Source organism: Mirounga leonina, unplaced genomic scaffold, assembly GCF_011800145.1.
Source record: "Mirounga leonina isolate KUSES-001 unplaced genomic scaffold, KU_Mleo_1.0 Mir_53, whole genome shotgun sequence".
Classification (NCBI taxonomy): Eukaryota; Metazoa; Chordata; class Mammalia; order Carnivora; family Phocidae; genus Mirounga; species Mirounga leonina.
Genome location: NW_023270807.1, coordinates 68,754,054 through 68,766,217, shown reverse-complemented (window position 1 = coordinate 68,766,217; position 12,164 = coordinate 68,754,054). Strand labels below are relative to the sequence as shown.

The window sequence follows — 12,164 nt, the reverse complement described above, 5'->3', positions numbered from 1 at the left end:
AAAAAGGAAGAGCAACTACTTGCTGAGATAATGTTGCCTATATTAGTTATGGTACCATGTCAAACATCTCAAAAGCCTTTTGAGATTCTACAGTAGAACCTTGACACTGCTATGGCTGTGGGGTGTTCTTAGGCTCAGGAGCAAGGGTCTCAGTAGAAAGAGAAGTAGAAGCATGGGGTACACACTAGTAGATTCTTACTTCTGGTGCTAGACCCACAGCTGGACAGGGACAGAACAGCTGTGATGGTAAAAGTGACTTTGGGGTCTATTTGAGAAGTGCTAGACCTCTGTGACCCACTCACCCAAGCTGTTGAAGGAAGAAGTACAACCACTTGTAATCAAGACTGATGAAGAAAGAAAACTCTACCTGCCATGAGATGAAAAGATTGAGAAAGAGACTGAGGGGCTGCATCATGCCATGGGTTCACTGTACACTTGGAATCCGCACCCTTCTGGTTCTGGCTTTGTGACACTGGTCTAGTTGTTTAACCTCTCTGGCCTCATTTTTCTCACTGTAGAGTAAGGATACATACATGAGGTTACTGTAAAGTGAAATGTAAGAGGGCTCAGCCCAGTGCCTGGCACATGATAAACACTCGAGAACTGTTAATGGTATTCTTTATCATTTTATTGGTATTTCAAGAATAACTGAACAAGCATGAAAAAGCAATTTTAAGAACAGAGAAGAAAAAATAGGTACATATACTCTATTAGGAGGTAAACCTGAGACGACTAATGTCATACATGGAATTCACTCATGATTTTCGATTAGCACCTTAAAGGAAATGCCTACTGTAGTTTCACTTTCTTAAAAGATAGTTTCATACACCAAAGTCATTTTATTTTCAAGATCCTAAGGAAATGTGGAAATTAGAAAAGAAATAGCGTATGAGTGTGACTGTATTATAAAACAAGTAGCAATCATGAATATGGGAATGCATTTACCTTTTTAACTTGTCTGAGTAGATGAAGATTTTATGAGTACTAAGTGGAGAACTCAATATCCTTACTCTTTAATTCTTTGGGGTAGAGAAAGATATTGTTATAATTAAGCTACATTTTTTCACTGATACTGCACTCATTTTTTTTAAACTTTTAAAGCTAGATGGCTAATTACCTTATATTTTTATCTGAACTCTAGCACTTACAAAATGCTTTAAAATTTTTTTGAAGAACTTTTACATTCTTTTAATAATTTGATCCTCAGGATGACATTGTAAGGTGATCAGAACAAGTGTGGAGCCATTTTTTACATTCTTCAAATAAGAAACAGGAGAAAAGGTTGAAGGACTCAGCTAGTGGGGGCTGAGGTTGGTGTTCAATAATCCTTACTTTCAGAATTTAAATTTGTTTAGGTATTTCTAGTTTGAGACAGTTTAAAGATTTTATTCATTTATTTATTTAAGAGAGAGAGAGGGAGAGCACATGCATGCTTGGGGAGGGAAGAGAGAGGGAGAGGAGAGAATCATAAACAGTCTCCATGCCCAGAGCAGAGACCCATGTGGGGCTCGATCTCGTGACCCAGAGATCATGACCTGAGCCAGAATCAAGAGTTGGATGTTCAACTGACTGAGCCACCCAGGTGTCCCTGAAACAAATAGTTTGAATTGATCTACCCAACAATCCCGGATGGAAGGCAGAGTATTTTTAAAATCCATTTTGCTCCTTAATCTCAACTAATGCATCTTCCCACTTAATCATACAAACTCATTATTATAGTTCTGTATAAATTATATATATATATATATATTTTTTTTGAAAAATGGTATCTTAATCTTCAATCTGATTATGTGGCACCTGGATACTATTTCTTTCTTTCTTTTTTTTTTCTGGATACTATTTCTAATGAATAGTTTTTACTATTAAATTGAAGACAGACCTCAAAAGTGTCAAATTTACTGACTAGTTGGGTAGAGAATTGAAACTCCAACCTCACATTTGGGTGAAAACTGAGAACTTTAGTCATCCAGGAATCTATAAACACAAAATGACTAAAATATATATTTAAAAGTTTTCATATAAACAAATGGTTTCATATAGATAGGACTTGCAAGAGGAAAATTTGGGCAATGTTTCTGAGTACCACATCAAGGGCCTGTTGGTTTTAGATGTTTTCATATGCTTCTTTTTGAAGAAAACTTTCACTCTTCGAAGTCTGGCCATGCTTGGAGACCTGTTGGGGAATGGATACTCATCTGCCAGCTTCTGGTGGGGTCCCAGTGTTGCAGGGTTCTTATCTCATGGAATTGAAGAATGAATCTCAAAAACACAAAAGGGTGAAGTGAAATGAAAATTTATTAACTGAAGGTTAGAACAGAAAGGAAAGGAAAGGAAAAAAGCTCTCTAAAGTGAGAGGCAACTGGAATGGGTGGCCACCGAGGGCTTTTATGGTTGGTCTTTTATAGAAAACTGACCAGGGAACTTGGTAAATACCTTATCTATAACATTTACCACAAACAAGGTGGATTTGTAAATATCATGAAGATATCCTGTTTATATTTAAAGCTAACAAGATAGATTTATAACTATCAGGTGAGTATCACATCCATATTTAGAAAAAACAAGGGGGATTTGTTATGTTCCCTTCTCTTTCTTCACATCTGAGATTTCTGTGAGCCTGGTTACATAGCCAGCCTCCTGTGTAGCCTAGTCACCTAGCCCCCTACCTGTCTCTTCCTACCTAGTTTTGCCTGTCCCTTACTCACCAGTTCATGTGACTTTTACTCATTCCTAGAGAGGACCCCCATATAGGATCTGCTGAAAACTACAGTGGGGGAAAAGAACCTCAAGGTGGCTGCCTTCCTTCCCAAGGTAGACTGAAGAGAAACCCTTTAAAAAATAATCATGTAGTGCTCACTTCGGCAGCACATATACTAAAATTGGAACGATATAGAGAAGATTAGCATGGCCTCTGCGCAAGGATGGCACGCAAAAAATAATCATGTAAGTTTGAGATGACATTCAGAAATCGAGGGTAATTTCTTTCTATCTTTATGCTACTTTGGAATGCACTCTCACCCCTGGACCCCTACCTGGCCTGGATCAGTTGAGTCACAAGGGATGGGAATTGAATGTTGTGGAAGCTGGAACAAATGTTTAAAAAAAATTTGGGAAACCTTGCTTAGGGCTTCCCTGATCAAGGCAAAAAAAAAAAAAGAAAAAAAAATGTCACCTCTTCAGCCCTTGGTAACTTCTGATTTATTGCTTTGTGAACACCTGTAACTCTTATGGTCTGTAGCACTTTGAGGTTTGTTACCTTGCATTGTGTTATTACTGTTCTTATCTTTTTTTATGGACATGCCTTGTTTTCCCAATTAAATTGAGGGAGAAGACACATTTTATAGTGTATTTCTTTGGGTTGTGTATTTCTACACAGATAGTTGTGTATTTCTTTGGGTTCTTATATATTTACCCTGCTAATCTACACTGAGGAGATATTCAAGACAAGGGTGACTGCTAATAGTAAGTACAGATTCCCTACTGGAGATTCTGATACTTCCCATTCCCCATGAAGGGAATGGAGAGCACATCACTTTCCTAGAGAGGCACTTATGACTTCACTAAGTTGACATGCTGATGTCTACAAATACAGCTGAGTTGGAAAAATCAGCTCAGAAATAATTTAGAGTTTAAATACCAAAGAGTTACGCCATTCCCTTGCTTAACAGTTCAAGTTAGATTAGTCAATAATGTAACAGCCCAAACTGAGTTCAAGCATGTGGGGATAGTTGAGTTTTTCCTTCCTTGTAGTTAGTTCACTGTATTTTAGGAAGATATAGCAGGAATTAGATTCAGAAGCTTTGTTGGGAGACAAGATAAATTGTTTAGCTGCAATATAGCTTTATTTGGAAGAAAACACAGAGACATCTTTTTACTCAAAGGACCAAGAGAGACACTCAAGCTTCACTTAGGAGCCTACGTAAATAGTATCTTAATTACTTCTCCAAACAAGCCACATTGAGCTGATAATCACACCCAGGAAGCTGTTTCAGCTCACAGCACTAATTACAGTACCTTAGACAGTATCATACCTCTACCTTTCCACCTCCCGTTCTTGTTCTCTCTCCGAACTTTGGATTTACTTTCATCTTAGTGGGAGGGGCAACTTGCCTTGTGTCAGCGACTGGTACACTGGAAGCCAGGCACTCTGGGAAACAGCAAGCAAGAAGATCCTAATGGAAATGGAGACACTCCCTTCATGGGTTAACCATAGAATCAAGCATTTCTTCTGTTTTTCTTTGCTCAGGAGGAGAGAGAGATCTGGCTTCACGGCATGCGTGCGTGTGTGTGCCCGCGCGTGTGATATCGGAAGAGCAGCACAGACTGTTCCAGGAATTTCAAAAGAATATATGGCAGTAAAGTGGAAAATAGAGGCAATTACTGTATTAGGATAGTTTGGGTCAACCTTTTCTTGACCTATACAGATAATTGCCTTATTTTTGCCAAGGCAGTCTGTCTGCTTAGCACAAATAACCTTAGCAAACCTAAGGAATGCCGTGACTGGGAACATTATCCCTCCCCATATTATGTGCATGATAGCATTTAAGGTTGGCTTGAGAATTTTAAGATATATTTGCATACTGTGTGTATCTCTAAAAACAGCTACACTGGGGTGTGTATAAACACAGCTTGTTATGAAGAACATTGGAATTTCTGCCTGCCCAAAATACCTCTGCTAGACCTCATGTCACCTTCGTTGGAAATTCCTTTCGTTTGTCACCAGTCTGATCCCAGATACTAATTTGTTTAAACTGTCTTAGACTCAATTTCCTCAATCGTAAATTGAGGGGTTGGATAAACTCTACTTTCTGTGGTCTGTTTTCCCAGGTTCCTTCTCTTCTTTCTCCCAAGGACTTAGTTTTATGTTTAGTGTTTAGTATTTTCCTGTATTCAACTTGCAGGGTGTTATAGATAATTTTAATTATACTAGAATCAAAAATGTCAAATTCTAATCTTAGAAAAACAGATTCTAATTGACTAAGATTGCCCTTAAGCACTTTCTTATTGTTCCCTATGCAAATCTTGATAACCTCTCTCTAAAAGGACTCAAAGAAGTTCTGAACCTCCACCTTGACTTCGCCTTTCTGTTTTTTTCAGACTTAACATCTTCATCAACCGCTCTGCTTCTACTAGTGGGTTAAAGGCTACCAATAGTTGAGACAGAGCTAACCTCAGTTTGATCAGGTCTTACTTTTTTTTTTAAAGCCAGGCAGTATGAGTACAGTAATTTTTCCTGCTTTTTCATAACATCTTGAACTTGAGAGCACCATCCCCACATTGTAAGGTAGAGATACTTAATTTTTAGGGGGAGCAAGGCCACGCCTGACTTCTGTGCCCACCACTATAGGCCTTTTGGTCTTAATCTCAGAAAATCTCAGCTGGCTCTCTCTCCCTCAGTTTGTGTCTAGGAACAGCAGTTGTGCAGTGAAGGAAACACATACTTAAATACACACATACACAGAGTTCATGAAGTTTCTCCTAGCAGAGCAAAATACCACCTTAAGGGATGCGTTTGGAAGAGGAGGGGATGAAGAAGGAACTGTCAAAAATTTTTTTAACTGTGGTGTAATTGACATATTACATATATACATATTATACTAGTTTCAGAGTTTTATGACCTCATAACATAATGATTCAACATTTGTATATATTATGAATGGTCATCACATAAGTCTAGTTAACATCAATCACCATACGTAGTTACAGCTTTTTTTTTCTTGTGGTGGGACCTTTTAAGATTTACTCTCTCAGCAACTTTCAAATATGCAATACAACATTATTAACAATAGTTGTCATGCTCTATACCCTCATAACTATTTTACTTTATTTCTTATAGATGGGGTCTTTTTATTTTTTAATTTTTATACAATTTATTTAAACTAGAAAGCCACAACAGTTTGCCCATTTCTCCCACCCTCTATTCCTAGCTTCTTACAACCTTCATCTGTTCTCTGTATCTATGAGTTTGTGTTTTATTTTTATTTTTTGATTCTATATAAAAGAGAGATCATATGACACTTGTCTTTGTCTGACTTATTTCAGTTTTCTCTTAGCATAATGCCCTTGAGGTCTATCCATGTTGCTGTAAATGGCAGGATTTTATTCTTTTTTACGGATGAGTAATATTCCCTTTTATTTAATTAATTTATTTTTTAAAGATTTTATTTATTTATTTGACAGAGAGAGAGAGAGAGACGAGAGAGAGGAAACACAGCAGAGGGAGTGGGAGAGGGAGAAGCAGGCTTCCTGCTGAGCAGGGAGCCTGATGCAGGGCCTGATCCTAGGACCCTGGGATCATGACCTGAGCTGAAGGCAGACGCTTAACGACTGAGCCACCTGGGCACCCCGAATAATGTTCCCTTTTAATGCATGAATAATATTCACATCTGCCTTATTCATTCATTTATCAATGAACACTTAGGTTGTTTCCATATATTGCTATTGTAAATAATGCTTCAGCGAACATGGGGGTGCATCTATCTTTTCAAATTGTGTTTTCATTTTCTTAGGATAAATACCTAAAAGTGAAATTGCTGCATCCTTGCCAACACTTGCTATGTCTTGTCTTTTTGCTAATAGATGTTCTAGTAAGTGTGAGGTGAGATCTCATTGTGGTTTTGATTTGCATTTGCCTGATGATTAATGATATTAAGCATCTTTTCGTGTGTTTGTTGGCCATCTGTTTGTCTTCTTTGGAAAAATGTCTGTTCAGATTGTTTGCCCATTTTTTAATTAGATTGTTTGTTTTTTTGTGATTGAGTTGTAAGTTCTTCATATATTTTGGATAGTAGCCCCTTATTGGATATTTGATTTGCAATCATTTTCTCCCTTTCAGTAGGTTGCCTTTGCTGTGCTGAAGCTTTTTAGTTCGCTGTAGTCCTACTTGCTTGTTTTTGCTTTTGGTGTCAGACTTAAGAAGTCATTGCCAAGACCGATGTCAAGGAGCTTACCGCCTATGTTTTCTTCTAGAGTTTTACGACTTCAGGTCTTACATTCAAGTCTTTAAATCCATTTTGAGTTAATTTTTGTGTATAGTGTAAGATAGGGGTCCAATTTCACTCTGTTGCATGTGGCTGTCCAGTTTTCCCAGTACCATTTATTAAAGAGACTATCCTTTCCTCATTGTGTATTCTTGGCTCCTTTCTTATAAATTAGTTGGCTATATGTGCATGAGTTTCTTTCTGGACTCTCTCTTCTCCTCCATTCATCTATGTGTCTGTTTTTATGCCAATACTGTACTGTTTTGATTACTATATCTTTGTAATATAGTTAGATCAGGGACTGTGATGCCTCCAGCTTCATTCTTCTCTCTCAAGATTGCTCTGGCTCTTCAGGTGAGACTGTCAATTTTTAACTCTAGAAGCCTGAAAGTATGTCTCAAGTTATAGTCAGTAGTATTTCTACATGGCACACAGACATTTATTGAGTATCCACTGTGTGTTAGTTAAGTCAGGGGGCTGGGTTCTCAGTGGGAGATGTACAAAGCTAAATGGGGTGCTCGTCAAGTTCAGTTTCCAGCAGTGGGGCTCCCCTCACTCCTAAATGCCTCATAATTCAAGTACCATTAAATACATAGTCTATTAGTCTTGAATAGCACCTGATTCCCACCTGAAACTGTAAATAGTCTCAGGTTTACTCAGAACTTGGCTTTCATACAGATACCTCAAGTTCCAGGCTCAATGAAAGATGAGTAAGCCTTGGGGATGCTCTCAGCATTTCAAGCCTGAGCTTAGAAAAGTTTAGAAATGGACATCCAGACAAGGACTGTCAATTGAGAACACTTCATATCACGCTCCAAACTGAAAGTGATTGAAAGAAGACATTTCCTCCTTTCTTTCCTCCCCCTCTCCCTCCCTCCCTCCCTTCCTTTCTTATAAAGGCTATAAATATTAGTATAATCTGTTGGAGTTTCCAGAAGAATAACTCCCTGCCCCCGATATTGTGCACTTTCTTTATTAATCAGAGTGAGACTATGAAGTGTGAAGTACACCTTGTGTACTTCTGAGACAGCCCAAGAAATCACTCAAAATGTCTCCACTTTGTGAATTACTTTTACAAGTGACAATTTAGAAGCACACAATCCCAGGCTACGCTAAAGTAAGGTACTATCCCCAATTCAGCAGTTATTTTTAACAAGACCTCAATGCTCTCTTTACAGCTCTCAGTTGAGCACTCTTGCAAACTCATGCTGTCATTCCAAACTTTTCTACCAAGTTGCTGCTGCCAGGAGCTGTTGAAGACTTTGCTAAAACTTTCTTTAAGACATTATGTGTTTTCCCTCTGATGAGTGATTTAATCTGATTTATTAAAGGAAATCATTCTTTGAGAATGATTTAGTATCTTAACAGTAATCCTTTGTCATTTTAACTTGCTTTTTAAATGAAAGGATTTTACCTTTATTGTAATTTCCCTTTTTTAAAAACTTAATATTTGTTCTAATCTTAACTTAGGGACAGAAGTTCAATCTCTTCCATTTATTTGAACATTTGGGGGTGGATGGGCGGGTGGGTATAGTTAAAAGGAAAGAGTTTCATGAAACATCGTCATAGATGGGGAAAACAGTCTTAATGAGAGTAAATACGACTTGACCTATTTCAAAGTCCTTATTTAAAACTCTTCAAATTTTACTTTCTTTGGGAAACCTCCCCAATTATATGAAGTAAGGAGTTGGAGGAAAAGATAAAAATAATCTTTCTAAAATTACCTTTAAGAGTCTTCCTATTTCACTCATGACTTATAGGTATATATTTTAAGAGCAATAAATTATTCATTTTTTTAGCATAGTGTTTAAGCTTTTGAAAGTCAAATATGTACGTTTTAATCTTGAATATAGAACCCAATGCAATTTAGTTGGCCTTTATACGTAAAGTACCAGATAAGGTCTTAACTGTTCTTCTTTTTACATTGTAAGAACTCCATGTCTTACATTGATCTTGGTGACTCAGGCTAACGATCAGGCATTCCCATAAACAAATAACAACCAAGCAGATAGAACAAATCCATCGTGAGGACTGAAGCAGTAGAATGGGTAATCATATTAACTCTTGGTCCATGGCAAGTCTATGCATGTTCACAAGGAAAATCCATTTCCTTGTTCATTCATTCATTCATTTAGAATTTTTTTGCAAGCTTTTTTTTTGTATAGCAATAGTCATTCCAGATCAGGGGTTGTTAGACTATGACCTGCAGGCCAAATCTGGACAGCTGCCTGTTTTTGCATGGCTCATGAGCTAAGAATGGTTTTTACATTTTTAAATGGTTAATGGTTAAAAAAAAAATAAGAAGAAGAATATTTTATGAAACATCAAAATTATATGAAATTCAAATTTTGGTGTTCAGAAATAAAATTTTAATGTAACACACACATTCATCAATTACCTGTTGTCTATGGCTGCCTTCATGCTTCTAAACTAGAGCTGAGTAGTTGCAACAACTACTATATGGCCTGTAAAGTCTGAAACATTTACTACCTAGCATTTTACAGAAAAAGTTTGCTGATCACTGTTCTGGACACTGGGAATTCAACAATGAGCATAATAGGAAAAAAATTATTTATGAAATTACATTCTAATAGGAACATAAGAAAAATGAACGAACAAGATAATTTCAGGGCTTTGAATGTATTACAAAGAAAATGCAACCAAACAATGTGAATAGAGGGTGAAGATGGTTAATTTAGGAGGTCTTTGTGGCAGTGGAGCTGAGAACTGAATGACAAGAAATCAGCCATGAAGAATCTGGAAACAGAAAGTTCCAGTCAGAGAGAACAGCAAGCAGAGGGTCTGAGCAACAAGGAAGCAGGGTTGTATCACAGAGGAATGGGGACAGTAGCAGGAGGGGGAGATCTGATAGGGAGCTAGAATTAGGCAGGGGCAGGGTCAGAAAAGGCCACTTAGGATGAGGCAAGTTTGTATTTTTCTCTATGGGCAAAGAGAATTACCTGAAAATTTTTATGCCCAGGAATGATATGATCTGAATTAATTTTAGAAAGATCAATTTGACAATTGTATGGAAAAGAGATTCTTATGGAAGTCAAAATGGATGCCCTGGTTAGAGGCTGTTGCAGTCAACCCAATGAGAGCTGATGGTGGCTTGCATTAGGGGGACAGCCAGAGAGATGGGAGAAATTGGAGAGATTTAGAATCTAGATTGGAGGTGAGCTGTCAAGGCTGCTGTGGGGGAAGATGAAGGAAAGAGAAAAATCATTGTGGATTACACTTGGGTTTTTGGCTAAACTGGCCATTTCCTAATGATACTGTACTCAAAACTACTGAAATATATGAACTTATGTCTCAAATAGGACTTTCTGTTCCGTGAGTAAACACAATTATTTTCTACTAAAAGTGTAGTTACACATATACCTTAGTGTTTTACTAATTTTTTTCCTTTCCCGTCTTTCCTGAATGTAGAAAATGATTGACATCATCCACTAAAGTCATATTAACTAAAAGGACAGATGGAGAGCTTTAAACTGAAGTCCCTGTGTGGACATCTTTCTACAGAGACTGGGGAAGAGGTGCAATGGCCATGGAAGACCACCCTAACACCACCTGTGACCTTTGCCTTACATAGGTGATCTTTTGTTCATTTGTAGGTAATAGGGCAATGAACAATCAGATTTCCTTGTGACATTCTCACTATTGCTCTTAATTCCAACAGATACCTGTAACACTGATTCACTTATTTCAGTTCAGCCTGTTACACATAAATAGTTAATGCCTCCAGCCAAATACTAATAACCTGTATTTTTCCAGGCTGTAGAAATGTTATGTTTGCAGAAAGAAAACACATTCCTTCCAGTTTTGTCAGCATGACCAAACATTGATGATGTGTACCTGCAAAAAATTATTGTGCAAAAATTGGGGATGTGATCTTAACCAACATTATCATTAAAAAGATGAAATGAAGGAACAAAAAGACCTTTCCTAGATTTTTTTTCAATCTCTTATAAAAAGGAAACCAGAACTTTAAACTTGTGCACAGATGATCCTTCTAGGTACACTAATGACTTAGGAAGATGACATGACTTTAAATAGTTTCAGTCACTGAGGTGGTTGAAAAAATGAACTGGGTGATAGGAAGGTTGTAGTAATCAGCATGAGATTCAGTAGACTTGGTGGTAGACTGAGTGTGTGTGAGGAACACACACACACACACACGCACACACAGGTGACTCTTGATTCCCTACTTGAGCAGCTGGCTGGGTTATGGCAGCCTTCCCTGAGACAGGAAACCCCAAAGGGAAGCCACTTGGTTGATGAAGGGAATGAACTTAGTTTGGGACCTATGTTGAGTCTGGGTTGCTCATGTGTCTCCACTTAAAGACACTCAAGAGAGAATTGGAGTTATATGGACTGGGAGCTCATAGAAGAGATGGAGATTAAAGATTTGGGATGATTTTGGAATCTTGGGAATAAATAAGATAGCCCAGAGAAAATGCAAAGAGTGAAAAAAACGTAATATTTACTCTCTAAGGGGTAAGGATAAGAAGAGAAACTTGTAAAGAAGATTGAAAAGGAGGAAGCAGAAGGTAAGTAGTAAACCGCTAGTGTGGGGAGCCATAAAGCCACGAAGAATATTTTCAAGAGTGATCAACAGTTTCAAAGGCTGAAGAAAAGGCAAGTGCTAAAATAACTGAAAATAATCACTGAATTTATTTATATATAGACTTTGGTGATCCTGATGAAAGCAATCCGGGTAGAATCATGGCAGAGAAAACTAGATTACAGTGGATTAAGGAGTATGAGTGGCAAGTGAGAGCAAAATGGGTATAGTCAAGTTTTTCAAGAAGGTTGACAAAAGTAGAAGAGGAGGATATTTGATTCAAAGGATGTTAGAAAGAGGAAGGTCCTTCCTCCCCAGTCATAAGATTTGAGTTTGTTTAAATACTGATGAGAAAGAGTAAGAAAGAGAGAAGGTTGATATGTAAGAGAGAGAGGAATTAATTACAGATCAGTGTCCCAGACAACACTGGGAATGAAATTTACAGTACATGTTGAGGGACTGGCTTTATATAAAATGACAGATTATGCTATTTTTCCAGTATGAGAAAAGAAAAGGAGGTTTGAAAACAAAAGTAGATTTGATAGATTTGATGGTCAGAAGTTAAGAAGTTCTCTTATGATGACTTTTGTTTTCTCAGTGGAGTAAGAGGAAAGGTTCTC

The 12,164-nt window shown here is 37.5% G+C and overlaps 1 non-coding gene across 1 annotated transcript; it reads left to right on the top strand.

The window, feature by feature from the left end:
- The first annotated feature begins 2,849 nt into the window (after positions 1 to 2,849).
- LOC118001677 lies at positions 2,850 to 2,951 on the top strand. The gene has a single exon (XR_004676786.1). It is a non-coding gene; the product is annotated as a U6 spliceosomal RNA (small nuclear RNA).
- Positions 2,952 to 12,164: the final 9,213 nt, after the last annotated feature.